Genomic DNA, 13,809 nt, shown 5'->3' on the forward strand with positions numbered 1-13,809 from the left:
CCACTAACTGATTAGCACACAACAAAAGCTTTTCACTGTACCTCGGTGAGAAGACTTCAGGGGAATACTTGGAATACCTTCCCACAATACCCCGATCACCTTCCCCTGAAGAAATACAGTTAAGGGTGTTTGATTTGTAGAAATCAGTAGAGTTATAGTCATAGAGTCATAGTCATAAAAAGTCAGAGTCATAAAAAGTTACACAGTGTCGCAAGGAACTGCAGATGCTGAGTTACACCGAAGATAGACACAAAATGCTGGAGTAACACAGCGGGACACGCAGCATCTCTGGAGAGAAGGAATGGGTAACGTTTCGGGTCAAGACCCTTCATCTTCATCTTATTTCGTCGTCTGAAGATTGGCCTCGACCCGAGACGTCATCTAATTCCTTCTCTCCAGAGATGCTACCTGTTCCGCTGAGTTACTTCAGCATTTTGTGTCTATCTGAAGTTATATAATGTTATACTCATAGTTCAAGAGTTAAGACTCATGCAGTCATAAAGTCATAAAGAGTCATACAGTTTTAATCATATTTAAAGAGTTATAGTCAGTCGTAGTCAGACAGTTTGAAAACTAGCCCTTTGGCTCAACTTGTCCATGCTGATCAAGATGCCCCAACCAAGTTAATTCCATTAGCTCGTGCCGAGTCCTTATCCCCTCTACACCTTTCCTATCCATGTACAGACTCAAATGCCTTACATATTATTGTACCTGCCTCAACACCAATCATGCTGCGCCAGTGATATAAAAACGGTGGTGCTAATCACACGGTAACTGTTGGAGAATCCGTTAGATCGTTACATAAGAGGCAGGAGCAGCTTTTGGTCCTGGTGCCACTAAACTCCTGTCCTCAGCCTTGACCATGCCCCCTAGCCTGCTGCGTTGTCAGCTAAGATTTGATCATCGCTTGCTTTGATCTGTCGTTTTCACACCTTACCCTTCTATTCTTCTAGACTCCCTCTCCTCTGACTCTCAGTCTGAAGAAGGGTCTCGACCCGAAACGTCACCCATTCCTTCTCTCCAGAGATGCTGCCTGTCCCGCTGAGCAAAAGGATTTGAGTATAAGAGCAGACAGGTTCTACTGCAGTTGTACAGGGTCTTGGTGAGACCACACCTGGAGTATTGCGTACAGTTTTGGTCTCCTAATCTGAGGAAAGACATTCTTGCCATAGAGGGAGTACAGCGAAGGTTCACCAGACTGATTCCTGGGATGGCAGGACTTTCACATGAAGAAAGAATGGATAGACTCGGCTTGTACTCGCTAGAATTTAGAAGATTGAGGGGGGATCTTATAGAAACTTACAAAATTCTTAACGGATTGGACAGGCTAGATGCAGGAAGATTATTCCCAATGTTGGGGAAGTCCAGAACAAGGGGTCACAGTTTAAGGATAAGAGGGAAGTCTTTTAGGACCGAGATGAGAAAATCATTTTTTACACAGAGAGTGGTGAATCTGTGGAATTCTCTGCCACAGAAGGTAGTTGAGGCCAGTTCATTGGCTATATTTAAGTAGGAATTAGATGTGGCCCTTGTGGATCAGAGGGTATGGAGCGAAGGCAGGTATGGGATACTGAGTTGGATGATCAGCCATGATCATATTGAATGGCGGTGCAGGTTCGAAGGGCCGAATGGCCTACTCCTGCACCTATTTTCTATGTTTCTATGTTACTCCAGCACTTTGTGTCTACCCTGGTGTGCAGTTGCTTTCTGTGGAGTTCAGAGGTTGAGGAGAGACCTGATATAAATGTGTAAGATTATGAGAGGCGTAGATATGATAGGCAGTCTAAATTATTTACTCAAGGTTGAGATATCATGGGTGGAGATGTCAAGGGTAGAGGGCATAGCTTTAAATTCAGTGGGGGAAAGTCCAAAGGAGGTGTGCAGGACAAGATATTTTACACAGACTGTAGTGGGTGTTTGGAATGCGCTGCCAGGGTGGAGGCAGATATGATGGTGGGGTTTAAAAGACTTTTAGATGAGCAGATGGATATGCAGGGAACGAAGGGATATGGATCTTACGCAGGCAGAGTAGATTAGCCTAACTTGGCCTCATGTTCGGCACAGACCCAGTGGGCTGAAGGGCCTGTCCTGTGCTGTCCTGTTCTATGTTCTATGATGGTGCAGGACCAGTGATTTTTAGGACTGGTTGGAGCTACCAATCTGGGTGGTGCTGCAAACTGTAAACAAGAAATAAAGTAATAAAAATACAGACACAAAATGCTGGAGTAGCTTAACAGATCAGGCAACATCTCTGGAGGAAAAGGATGGGTGACATTTTGGGTCAGGACCCTTCTTCATGGATATCTTCGTCTTGGGGGGCGGCAAGCTGGTGCAGCGGTAGAGTTGCTGCCTTACAGCGCCAGAGACCTGGGTTCGATCCTGACTGCAGGTGCTGTCTATATGGAGTTTGGACGTTCTCCCCGTGACTGCGTGGGTTTTCCCCGGGTGCTCCGGTTTCCTCCCACACTCCAAAGATGTGCAGGTTTGTAGGTTAATTGGCTTCAGTAAAGGTTGTAAATAGTCCCGAGTGTGTAGGATAGTGCTAGTGTACGGGGGTCGCTGGTCGACGTGGACTCGGTGGGCCGAAGGGCCAGTTTCCGTGATGTATCTCACATCTAAACTTCAGACTGATATTTCTTCTTTTATTAAAGAAAAGCTTTTTTTTAAAAACAAAACATAGCCGTTGATGAAACTGTCGGCCTGGAACACTGTATCAAGAAAATTGGGGCTGAGCCCTGTCTCTGCGATTTATCAATTATAAAATATCCAAAGGCACTGTGGTCTTGTGGAAGCCGGAATCTGTGGACGTACTTTTGCAAACACTTGCAGATTCGATATTTGTCAACAGCCCTGCAAGCAGCCTGGAGCAAGGTAATATCATCTCGTGTTAACTCGGTGCAGAACGTCAAACCTTCCTTCTATTTATAAGCAGACAGAATATCAGCACCAGCACTATTCAAAAGGTCAAGAGGCAAACTTTACTCAAGACCACAGCAGATCTCTCACCAAGTTCCATTTAGAGTCACACAGCATGGAAACAGACCCTTAAGCTAGTCCCATTTGCCTGCGTTTGACCCACATCCTTCCAAACCTTTCCTATCCATGTTCAGTTTAGCTTATTATTGTCACGTGTACCAAGGTACAGTGTGAGGTTTTTGTTTTTTTTTGCGTGGTATCCAGTCAGCGGAAAGACTACACATGATTACAATCGAGCCATCAACATAGTACAGACACAGGATAAAGGGATTCATTCCTTGGAGTGCAGAAGACCAAGGGGTGATCTTATAGAGGTACACAAAAATGCTGGAGAAACTCAGCGGGTGCAGCAGCATCTATGGAGCGAAGGAAATAGGCAACGTTTCGGGCCAAAACCCTTCTTCAGACCTTCTTATAGAGGTGTTTTGAGGGGAATGGACAGGCAGATTCTCTAAAGATATACAAAGCCACTCCAAAGATGTACAGGATTGCAGACTAATTGACTTTGGTAAAATTGTAAATTGTTCCTAGTATGTGTAGGATAGTGTTAGTGTGCAGGGATCACTGATTGGCGCGGACTCTGGTGGGCTCCCATCTCTAAACTAACCGAAAGTCTTTTACCCAGAGTAGGGGAATCAAGAGCCAGACACAGGTTTAAGATGAGTGGGACAAGATTTAATAAGGCAACTTATCACATAGAGACTGGTAGGTATATGGAACAAGCTGCCCGAGGAAGTGATTGAGGCAGGTACAATAACAACATTCAATAGATTAGACAGGAACATTGCAGAATTGTGATATTGCAGAGAATTGTGGACGCAGCCCAGACCATCACAAACCAGCCTCCTTTCCATTGACTCCATCTGCACCTCATGCTGCCCAACCTCTCCCTATTGCTTAGGCCCTCGAGTCCTGGCAACATCCTCGTAAAAACTCGTGAGATCTCTGTACTCCTGACGCATAGACTCTGTGTTCTTGGTCATGTTCCAAATCATAGTCCTCCTCTTGACGATGTCAAGGGCCAAAGGGTTCTCGCGTTGGTGGGGGCTGTTGGATTTCTGTCAAGGAGGCTTTGAGAACATCCTTGAGGGTTCCTGACTTGAAATGTCAACTCTGAGGCACTGATGCCAATGATTTAGACAGATGGGAGAACTTTTAAATGCACATTTGTAAATGGACACTGATGTGATGACATGGCTTCCAAGATAGCTGGAGATGACTTGTTTGGACAACTTGATTAATGGAATTTTAAACTACAACTTGAAGAATGTTGTTTTAGCTTTTTCTCATAATATCGAATGTTGTTTTAATTGGAACGCTTTAGGATTTCATTTTGAGACACACATGCACAAATATACAGCAGACACATAATATTTATGAGGAAGAAGAATATTTTTTTCCCCAGGAATAAACTTCTCAGCCCAGTACGATTTCTGTTTCTTGCTTTGAAATACAGTGCAACAGCTGGGGTAGTGGTAATTCTCTCGCCTCTGCAGCAGAAGGTTGTGGGTTCAAGACCAACACACATCATTCTGGAACAGCTCTCCCTTTCAGTTCAGAAATTAAGCCAATGTTCTGTCTTCGCCACTTATGTCTTTGGGTAGATCATATGGATGTACAGTAAACTCTTGTTATAACTGTTCATAAGTGTATCAATATCAAGGCATTGTCAATATCACGTTCTCAAGTTATAGTAGAATTAGGCCATTCGCATAGGCCATTCGTTCCATCGAGCCTACTCTGCCATTCAATCATGGCTGATCTCTGCCTCCTAATCTCATTTTCCTGCCTAACCCTTGACACCCGTTCTAATCAAGAATATGTCTATCTCTGCCTTAAAAATATCCACTGACGGCCTCCACAGCTTTCTGTGGCAATGAGTACCACAGATTAACTACCCTCTGACTAACGAAGTTCCTCCTCACCTCCTTTTAAAAAAAGAGCGCCCTTTAATTCTGAGGCTATGACCTCTGGTCCTAGACTCTCCCATCAGTGGGAACATCCTTTCCACATCCACTCTATCTATGCCTTTCATTATTCCGTAACTTTCAATGAGGTCCGCCCTCAACCTTCTGAACTCCAGCGAGTAGAGGCCCAGTGCAGTCAAACGCTCATCATATGCAAACTCGCTAATTCCTGGAATAATTCTTGTAAACCTCCTCTGGTCCCTCTCCAGAGCTAGCACATCCTTCCTCAGATATGGGGCCCAAATTTGCCACAGTATTCCAAATGCAGCCTGACCAGCGCCTTATAGAGCCTCAGCATTACATCCCTGTTTTTGTATTCCAGTCCTCTTGATATAAATGCTAGCATTGAATTTGCCTTCCTTACTACCGATTCGACTTGCAAATTAACTTTCTGGGAGTCCTGCGCCAGCATTCCCAAGTTCCTTTGCACCTCCGATTTCTGGATTCTCTCTCCATTTAGGAAATAATCTACGCCTTTATTCTTATTACCAAAATGCATGACTCCGCACTTTGCTACACTGAATTTCATTTACCACTTCTCTGCCCACTCTCCTAACCTGTTCAAGTCCTTCTGCAGAGTCCTTGCTTCCTCTACACTGCCTGCCCCTCCACCTATCTTAGCATAATCTGCAAACTTGGCCACAAAGCCTTCGATCCCCTTATCCAAATCATTAATACACAATAATATCAATGCCTTGTCAATATCAATAACTTGTCAATATCAATGGCTTGTCAATATCAATGCCTTGTCAATATCAATAACTTGTCAATATCAATATCTTGTCAATATCAATGCCTTGTCGATTTCAATGCCTTGTAATTCTCAATAGCCTCTGCAGTGTAACTAGCATCCAGTGCTCTATCACTGAAATCTGTTATAAAGTCTGTAATAAGGGTTTACTGTATGGAACTCTAGGAGAGAAGATATTCAAACCTCCCTCAGGCAAATAAGTCTGGGACCACTTTCATTGAACATAGAACAGTGCAGCACAGGAACACACCCTTTGACCACAATTTTCGTGCCAAACATAATCCAAGTTAAACTAATCTCCTCTGCCTGCACGTGATCTATATCTCTCCATTCCCAGAGCCTCTTAGACGCCACTATCGTATTTGCCTCCTCCTCCACCACCCCCAGCAGCGTGTTCCAGGCACCCACCAACCTCTGTGTAAAAAAAAAAACTTGCCCTGCACATCTCCTTTAAACGTTGTCCCTCTCACCTTAAAGCTCTGCCCTCTAGTCTTTGACATTTCCACCCTGAGAAAAGGGTTCTGACTGTTTAGCTCATCTCTCCCTCCCAAATTTACACATTATGTCAGGTTTTCCCTTGATGTCAGAGAGTCATACAGTGTGGAAACAGGCCCTTCGGCCCAACATCAAGAAGTTTAGAGCCCAAATGACCCATTGTTGGCCGGGGAAGGTGACAAGGGAGATATAAAGATGCGAACAGTGGAACTGGTAGGACAACTAGGGTGGGGGACGGATGGGGGGGGAGGGGAGGGGTGGGAATGCAGGAGCTACTTGAAATTAGAGAAATCAACGTTCATACCACTGGGTTGTAAGCTGTCCAAGCGAATATGAGGTGCTGTTCCTCCAATTTGTGTGTGGCCTCACTCTGACTGTGGAGAAGGCTCAGGACAGAGAGGTCAGAATGAAAATGGAGTGGAATGGAATGGAATGCTATTTATTGTCATTCAAACCTAGGTTTGAATGAAATTACATTTACTACAGTTTTTTACATTACGAAAAAAAAACAAGACCCACACTTAACACATAAATATCCATCACAGTGAGTCTCCAACACCTCCTCACTGTGATGGAAGGCAAAGTCTTATCTCTTCCCTTTATTCTTCACCCGCGGTCCAACTGCAGCGTCTAGGCGAACTGGGGCTCCGATGTTAAAGCCCCTGGCGGACGATGGTAAGTCCTGTGGCCATTTAGCCACGCCGGGCGATGTTAGGTCCCGGCTCCGTGTCCTTTAAACCCCGCGGTTCAAGCAGACCAACCAGCGGTCCAGCAGTCCAACTGCAGCGTCTAGGCGAACTGGGGCTCCGATGTTAGAGCCCCTGGTGGACCATGGTAAGTGCCCGTGGCCACTAACCTGCACCGGGCGATGTTAGGCCACGCTCCGTGCCCTTTCAACCCCGCAATTCCAGCCGTTGTGGGAGCTCCGAAAAGCCGTCTCCCACCAGGGACCTGGAGCTCCCGATGTTCCTGTCCACTGGGCCTGCAGCCGGAGCCTCCGAAGCTCCAAAGGGGAGTTGAAATATTTGGCAACTGGGAGATTGCGTAGGCCAAGGCGGTCTGAGTGGAGGCGTTCAGCGAAATGACCGCCGAGCCTGTGCTTGGTCTCGCCGATATATAGGAGTCCACACCCGGAACACAGTAGATGAGGTTGGCAAGTGAACCTCTGCCTTACCTGAAAGGACTGTCTGAGTCCCTGGAAAGAGTCGAGGGAGGAGGTATAGGGACAGGTGTTGCATCACCTACGATGAAAGTACCTGGAGAGGGGGTGGTTTGGGTGGGAAAGGATGAGTTAACCAGGGAGTTGCGGAGGGAACGGTCTTTGTGGAAAGGGGTGGAGATGGGAAGATGTAACAGACTCTGCGGAAAGCGGTGAGGGGTGGATCGGCATTACAATCTCATGTTGGACTGGTGTCAAGTTCGACGCACATTGGTGATCTGTTAAAAAAAAAAAGATAGACAACTACAAAACGACTTTGCTCTTTCACTGCCCGATTGTTCATTAAATAAATAATTAATTCATTAAAGGTTCCTGTGTGAACAGCAGCACAAATGAAATATTTACCACACTGTTGCCAACTGTAGCTTAAAGAGACCTAGAGCTCTAGATATGTAAGCATTAGAAAATTGCTTGTGGTGTTTGCCTACAATACGGTTTGCCATTATTTATATGTACTGCTCACAGTAAGGGTTGGTATTGAGCATCGAGCATTGGGGAGTTTAGGTTAACTATTTAGGTTTATTATTGTCACGTGTACCGTCGTAGTGAAAAAGCTTTGTTTTGCTTGCTATCCAAGCAGATCATTAAATGCTGCACAATCAAGTCAAACTCAAGTACAAGAGTTGAGATTAGTTTAGTTTATTGTCACGTGTACCGAGGTACAGTGAAAAGCTTTTGTTGTGTGCTAACCAGTCAGCAGAAAGACGATACATGTTTACAATCGAGGCATCCACAGTGTACAGACGCATGATAAAGGGAATAACGTGAATAATGTTTAGTGCAAGAGGTAGAGCGAAGGGGAAGATACAGAATATACCTCTTAGTATTGTAGTGCATCAGTTCTACAGGAGATGGGGGGACATATGGGAAGCTTTCAGTATCCCAAAATTGGAGTGTGTCAGATCATTCCAGCTCACAGTGGCAGTGGCCTGATTTGAGTTGAAGAGAATGTGGGGAGAATATAAAATAGGATCAGTGTAAGTGGGTGGTTGGTGGTCAATATGGACTCATGAGAACAGTACAGCGCAGGAACAGGCCCTTCAGCCCACAATGTCTGTGCCCAACATGATAAACTAATCTAATCTGCTTGCACATGACCCATATCCCTCTATACCCTGCATATCTGTGTGCCTATCTAAAAGTCTCCGAACTGCAGTTATATTATCTCCCTGTACATGATCAATGCCCCTCTATTTTCTGTATATCCACATGCCTATCTAAAAGTCTCTTAAATGCCACTATCGTATCTGCTTCCACCACCCCTCCTTGGCAGTGCGTTTCAGGCACCCACCACCCTCTGTGCAAAGAAATCTTTGCCCCGCATATCTCCTTTAATCTTTGACCCTCCCACCTTAATGCTATGCCCTCTGGTCTCTGGCATTTCCACCCTGGGAAACAAAGTTCTGACTAACTACCTCATCTGTGCCTCTCATAATTTTATATACTTCTATCAGGTCTCCCCCCCAGCCTCTGACAATCCATGTTGAGTACGAAAGCCCTGTTTCTGTGCAGAATCTCTCCGACTATGGTGGAATTGGAAATTCAACCCTAATCGTTGGTGTTTGTTGGAGATTGATAGGTTGAATTCATTGATTGAATGATACAGCATGGAAATGGGCCCTTCGGCCCATCAAGTACACACCGACCGTCAACCACCCATTCACGCTGGTGCTGTGTTATCCCACTTTCTCATCCACTCCCGACACTCGAGGGGCAATTTGCAGTGACCAATTAACCTGCAAACCGGCACGTGTGTTTGTTGCATTTATCTGTGTGAACGGTTGACTGGTTTATTCATTGTTAAGTGTACAGAGATATACAGCATGTTGTGCATGCTCTCCAGTAAAATCATGCTGCATGTGAATACAATGAATCCTCTTCCCACGCAGCACACAGAGAGTCTCCACATCCCAGCGCCATCTTGCACCTTCCAATCAATCGCCGAAAAGTCCCATCTTGGCCACAGGAGATGGGCACTGTTTTATTTTCCTTCTTTAAGGCCCAGTGTCCTGGCGGCACTGGATCGATGAAGTAGTAGTTTAGTTTAGTTTACAGATACAGCACGGAAACAGACCCTTCGGCCCACCGGGTCCGTGCCGACCAGTGATCCCTGCACATTAACACTATCCTACACCCACTAGGGACAATTTTACAATTATACCAAGCTAATTAACCTACAAGTCTTTGGAATGTGGGAGGAAACCGAAGATCTCGGAGAAAACCCACGCAGGTCACGGGGAGAACTTACAAGCTGTACAGACAGCACCCGTAGTCAGGATCGAACCCGGGTCTCAGGCGCTGCATTCGCTGTAAGACAGTAACTCTACCGCTACGCCACCATGACAGCCCAGATTGGCAGTAGGATTTCCTATAAATTAGAGGTTTTTAGATTTAAATATGTATATCCTTGGCTCCCTGCCTCATTTCAGATGCTGAATGAATTTCTGTTGGTGGCAATTTGGTAAATATTTAATTTGTTTTCTTGCTCACATTATTGAACAAACACTTTGTTTAAAGAATAATCCAGAGCTGGAAGGCAAAGCTCACGTAATTGATCTGCATAATTTTTTTCCTTTTAAATAGTCTCTGAGAGTCAAACAGCATGGAAACAGGCCCTTTGGCCTCACTTGCCCACGTGACTTAACATGTCCCATCTACACTTGTCTCACCTGCCTGCGTTTGGTCATATCCTACTAAACATATCCTACAATGTACCTGTCTAAATGTTTCTCAAACGTTGCGTTAGTACCTGCACGTCCTCAAATCTCTTCTATCGTATGATTTTTTTCAGCCAAGCTCAAAACCTCAAGGTGCACAATATTTAAGTTTCCGTTTAGGTTTTATTATTGCCACATGTACTGAGGTTCAGTGATAAGCTTTGTGTTTTGCATGCTATCCAAACAGATCAGATGCACCATAAGTACAATCAAGTCAATCAATGCAGAGAACTGAATATAGTTCTCAGCATTGTAGTGCTTCAGTTCCTTGGACAAAGTCCAATGTCCGCAATGGAGTAGAGGTGAATCGGACAGTACCCTAGCTTTTGTAAGGACGGCTCAGAAACCTGATAACACAAGGGAAGAAGCTGTTCCTGAGTCTGGAGGTGTGCGCTTTCAAGCATCTGTTTCTTCTGCCGGACAGGTACAGGTTTGTAGGTTAAACGTGTATGAAGGAACTTGCAGATGCTGGTTCAAACCAAAAATAGACCCTGAATGCTGGAGTAACTCAGCAGGACAGGCAGCATCTCTGGGGAGAAGGAATGGGTGATGTTTTGGGTCGAAAACCTTCTTTAGACTGACTGTCTGAAGAAGGGTCTCGATTTGAAACGTCACCCACTCCTTCTCTCCAGAGATGCTGCCTGTCCCGCTGAGTTACTCCAGCATTTTGTGTCTCTCCTGGGTTTGAAGGTTAATCGGCCTCAATAAATTGCTCCCAGTGTGGAGGCAGTGGATGGGAAAGTGGCATCACATAGAACATGTGTGATCGTGTGGTCAACGGGTGGACTCAAGGATCTGTTTCCATGCTGTATCTTTCAATTAATCAATTCAATCGATCAATCAATCACTTTGCTTTTGAGTGTTCTGAGAAGGGTCATGAGGAGTAAGATGGGAGGAGGAGGAGCGGGTGTGTGCGGTACACCACTCATCCCACAGAGCTACAGCATGCAAACAGACCCTTCAGCCCACCGAGTCCACACCAACCATCGATACCTGTTCACAGAAGTTCTATGTTATCCCACATTCTCCTCTTCTCACTAAACACTACGGGCAATTTTATAGAGGCCAATTAACCCACAAACCCGCACATCTTCTGGATATATATATAAAGGTTTATAAGATCATGAGAGGAATAGATAGGATAGATGCAGTCTTTTACAGAGTAGGGAAATCAAGAACTAGAGGACATAGATTTGTGAGGGGAAAGATTTAATAAGAACCTGAGGGGCAACATTTTTACACAAATGCTGTACTGAAGAAGGGTCTCAACCCAAAACGTCACCTATTCCTTTTCCCCAGAGACGCTGCCAGACCCGCTGAGTTACTCCAGCATTTTGTGTCTATCTTAGGAAAATGGAACAAGCTGTCATTAGAGATAGTTGAGGCAGGTACTATCACAGCACTTAAAAAAACATTTGGACAGGTACATCAGTAGGATAGGTTTAGAGGGACATGGGCGAAACACAGGCAGGTGGGACCAGTGTAGATGGGGCATGTTGGTCGGCATGGACAAGTTGGGCTGAAAGGCCTGTTTATGCTGTATAACTCTACCTGTGTGGGAGGAAACCAAAGCACCCAGAGGAAGCCCACGCGGTCACAGGGAGAACGTCCAAACTCCGTCCAGACAGCACCCGTAGTCAGGATTGAACCCGGGTCTCCGGCGCTGTGAGTCAGCAGCTCTAACCGCTGCGCCATCCTGCCGCCCTCGCACAGGGAGTCTCTGAGAGTGATTTAGCATCTGTTGGAACTTAGATAGAAGAGAGTATTGACGCGCACGTGATATTGAGCAGGTGAATACTGAGAGGATGTTGTCCATCACAGAGTAATCCAGAACTAGGGGTGGCACAGTGGCAGAGTTGCTGTCTTGCAGCGCCAGAGACCCAGGCTCGATCCCGACTACGGGTGGTGTCTGTATGGAGTTTATTTGTTCTCCCCGTGACCTGCGTAGATTTCTCCGAGATCTTTGGTTTCCTCTTGCACTCCAAAGACGTACAGGTTTGTAGGTTAATTGGCTTGGTATAAGTGTAAATTGCCCCTAGTGTGTGTAGGGTAGTGTTAGTGTGCAGGGATCGCTGGTCAGTACGGACTCGGTGGGCCGAAGGGCCTGTTTCCGCGCTGTATCTCGAAACTAAAACTAAACCAGAGGGCATGGGTTGCAGAGAAGGGAATACACATTTTAAGGGTGGAATTTCTTCTCTCAGGTGGTTTTAACAGTCTTTGGGTCTTTCTACCCAGGGAACTCTGAGTGGGGTAGTCAGTGAATATATTCAGGCCGAGATAGACAGATGTTTGGTGTAGAGGGAGTCTGGGTTATGGGGGAAGACAGGGAATTGGAGCTGAGTTGAAGGATCCTGTCAGCCTTGATGTTAATGCGTGAGAGAGCAGGCTTGTGAGCTGTAAACACAACTCCCTCTGCGCCTTGTCTAATGCTTAGTTTCACAGTCTTGTGGCTGTCAGCCAGTGGCCTGTGTGTCTGTGCATGCGTGGAAGTCTGTGTGAGTGTGTGCATGTGTACGTGTGACTGTGTATGTCTGCATGTGCGTACCTGTGTGTATGTGTCTGTGCATTTGTATCTCTGTGTGTATATCTGTGTGTGTATCAATGTGACTGTGTATATGGGTCTGCCTCTATGTGTGTGTCTGCGTGTATGTGTCATAATATTTGTGTGTCTATCTGCTTATCTGCATCAGTGTGCATGTGTGACTGTGTCTTTGTGCGTATGTGTGTGTGTGTCTTTGCGTGTGTGTATCTCTTGGTGTGTGTATCTGCCTGTATCTGTGTGTCTGCATGTGCATGTTCTGTGGATATGCCCGTATTTATGGATGCATGTGTGCATGTCTGCGTGAATGTTATTGTGCGCATTCGTGCTTGCGTGTGTTTATGTGTTTTGTGAGAGAGAGCATGAAAAGTCGTTAATGAAGGGAAGGGGGATGGTTTCCTGTCAGGAGGCATCAAAAGAATTGTGGATTCTCTGTTAAGGGCTGAGGTAAATGGTGCAGGAACCCTGTGTGAGTTTGCTCAGTACTATTGTGCTGGAGTGATCACATCAGCAACCGTTTAACGCTGCCGTCGGCCACTGAAACGGGTGGATAAAGCAGCAGTGATTTACACACTCACGGAGTTTGTTGGGGACATTGGCTCACGGTCTGAGCATACAGGGACGTCTACTTATCTGCTGAGAGATGGGGGGGAAAGCCTGTATTTGTATAAAGAGGGGCGCTGCAATAGAGTTGCAGCCTCACAGCGCCAGAGACCTGGGTTCGATACTGATTGCGGGTGCTGTCTTTACGGAGTTTGTACGTTCTCCCCGTGATCACGTGGGTTTTCTCCGGGTGCTCCGGTTTCCTCCCATTTTCCACAGACGTACAGGTTTGTAGGCTGAGTGGCTTGGTATAATTGTAAATTGTCGCTAGTGTGTAGGATAGTGTTTGTGTGCGGGGATCGCTGGTCGGCTGGGACTCGGTGTTTCCACACTGTATCTCCAAAGTAAAGTAAACCAACAATGGATTGGTGATGTTTCAGACAGGAAACGTCGCATATACATAATCTCAGAGATGCTGCCTGACCAGCTGAGTTACTCCAGCACGGTCATTTAAGGTAAAGGTCTGATTTGTGCACAGCGTAGTTTCACTAAAAGATTGTTTCGGCAATGGCAAGATCAAGAGTTTGAATTAAACCTGGAGA

The 13,809-nt window shown here is 45.7% G+C and overlaps 1 protein-coding gene and 1 long non-coding RNA gene across 8 annotated transcripts in view; both read left to right on the forward strand.

The window, feature by feature from the left end:
* pdlim5 (PDZ and LIM domain 5) overlaps positions 1–13,809 on the forward strand; it is a 206,933-nt gene that overhangs the window by 80,811 nt on the left and 112,313 nt on the right. The gene's annotated exons all lie outside the window — the stretch shown is intronic.
* Positions 1,480–12,591, forward strand: LOC116974252. The gene is made up of 3 exons (XR_004412318.1): positions 1,480–1,490; positions 2,868–2,871; positions 12,380–12,591. It is a non-coding gene; the product is annotated as an uncharacterized LOC116974252 (long non-coding RNA).

This window comes from Amblyraja radiata, chromosome 1 (assembly GCF_010909765.2).
Source record: "Amblyraja radiata isolate CabotCenter1 chromosome 1, sAmbRad1.1.pri, whole genome shotgun sequence".
Classification (NCBI taxonomy): Eukaryota; Metazoa; Chordata; class Chondrichthyes; order Rajiformes; family Rajidae; genus Amblyraja; species Amblyraja radiata.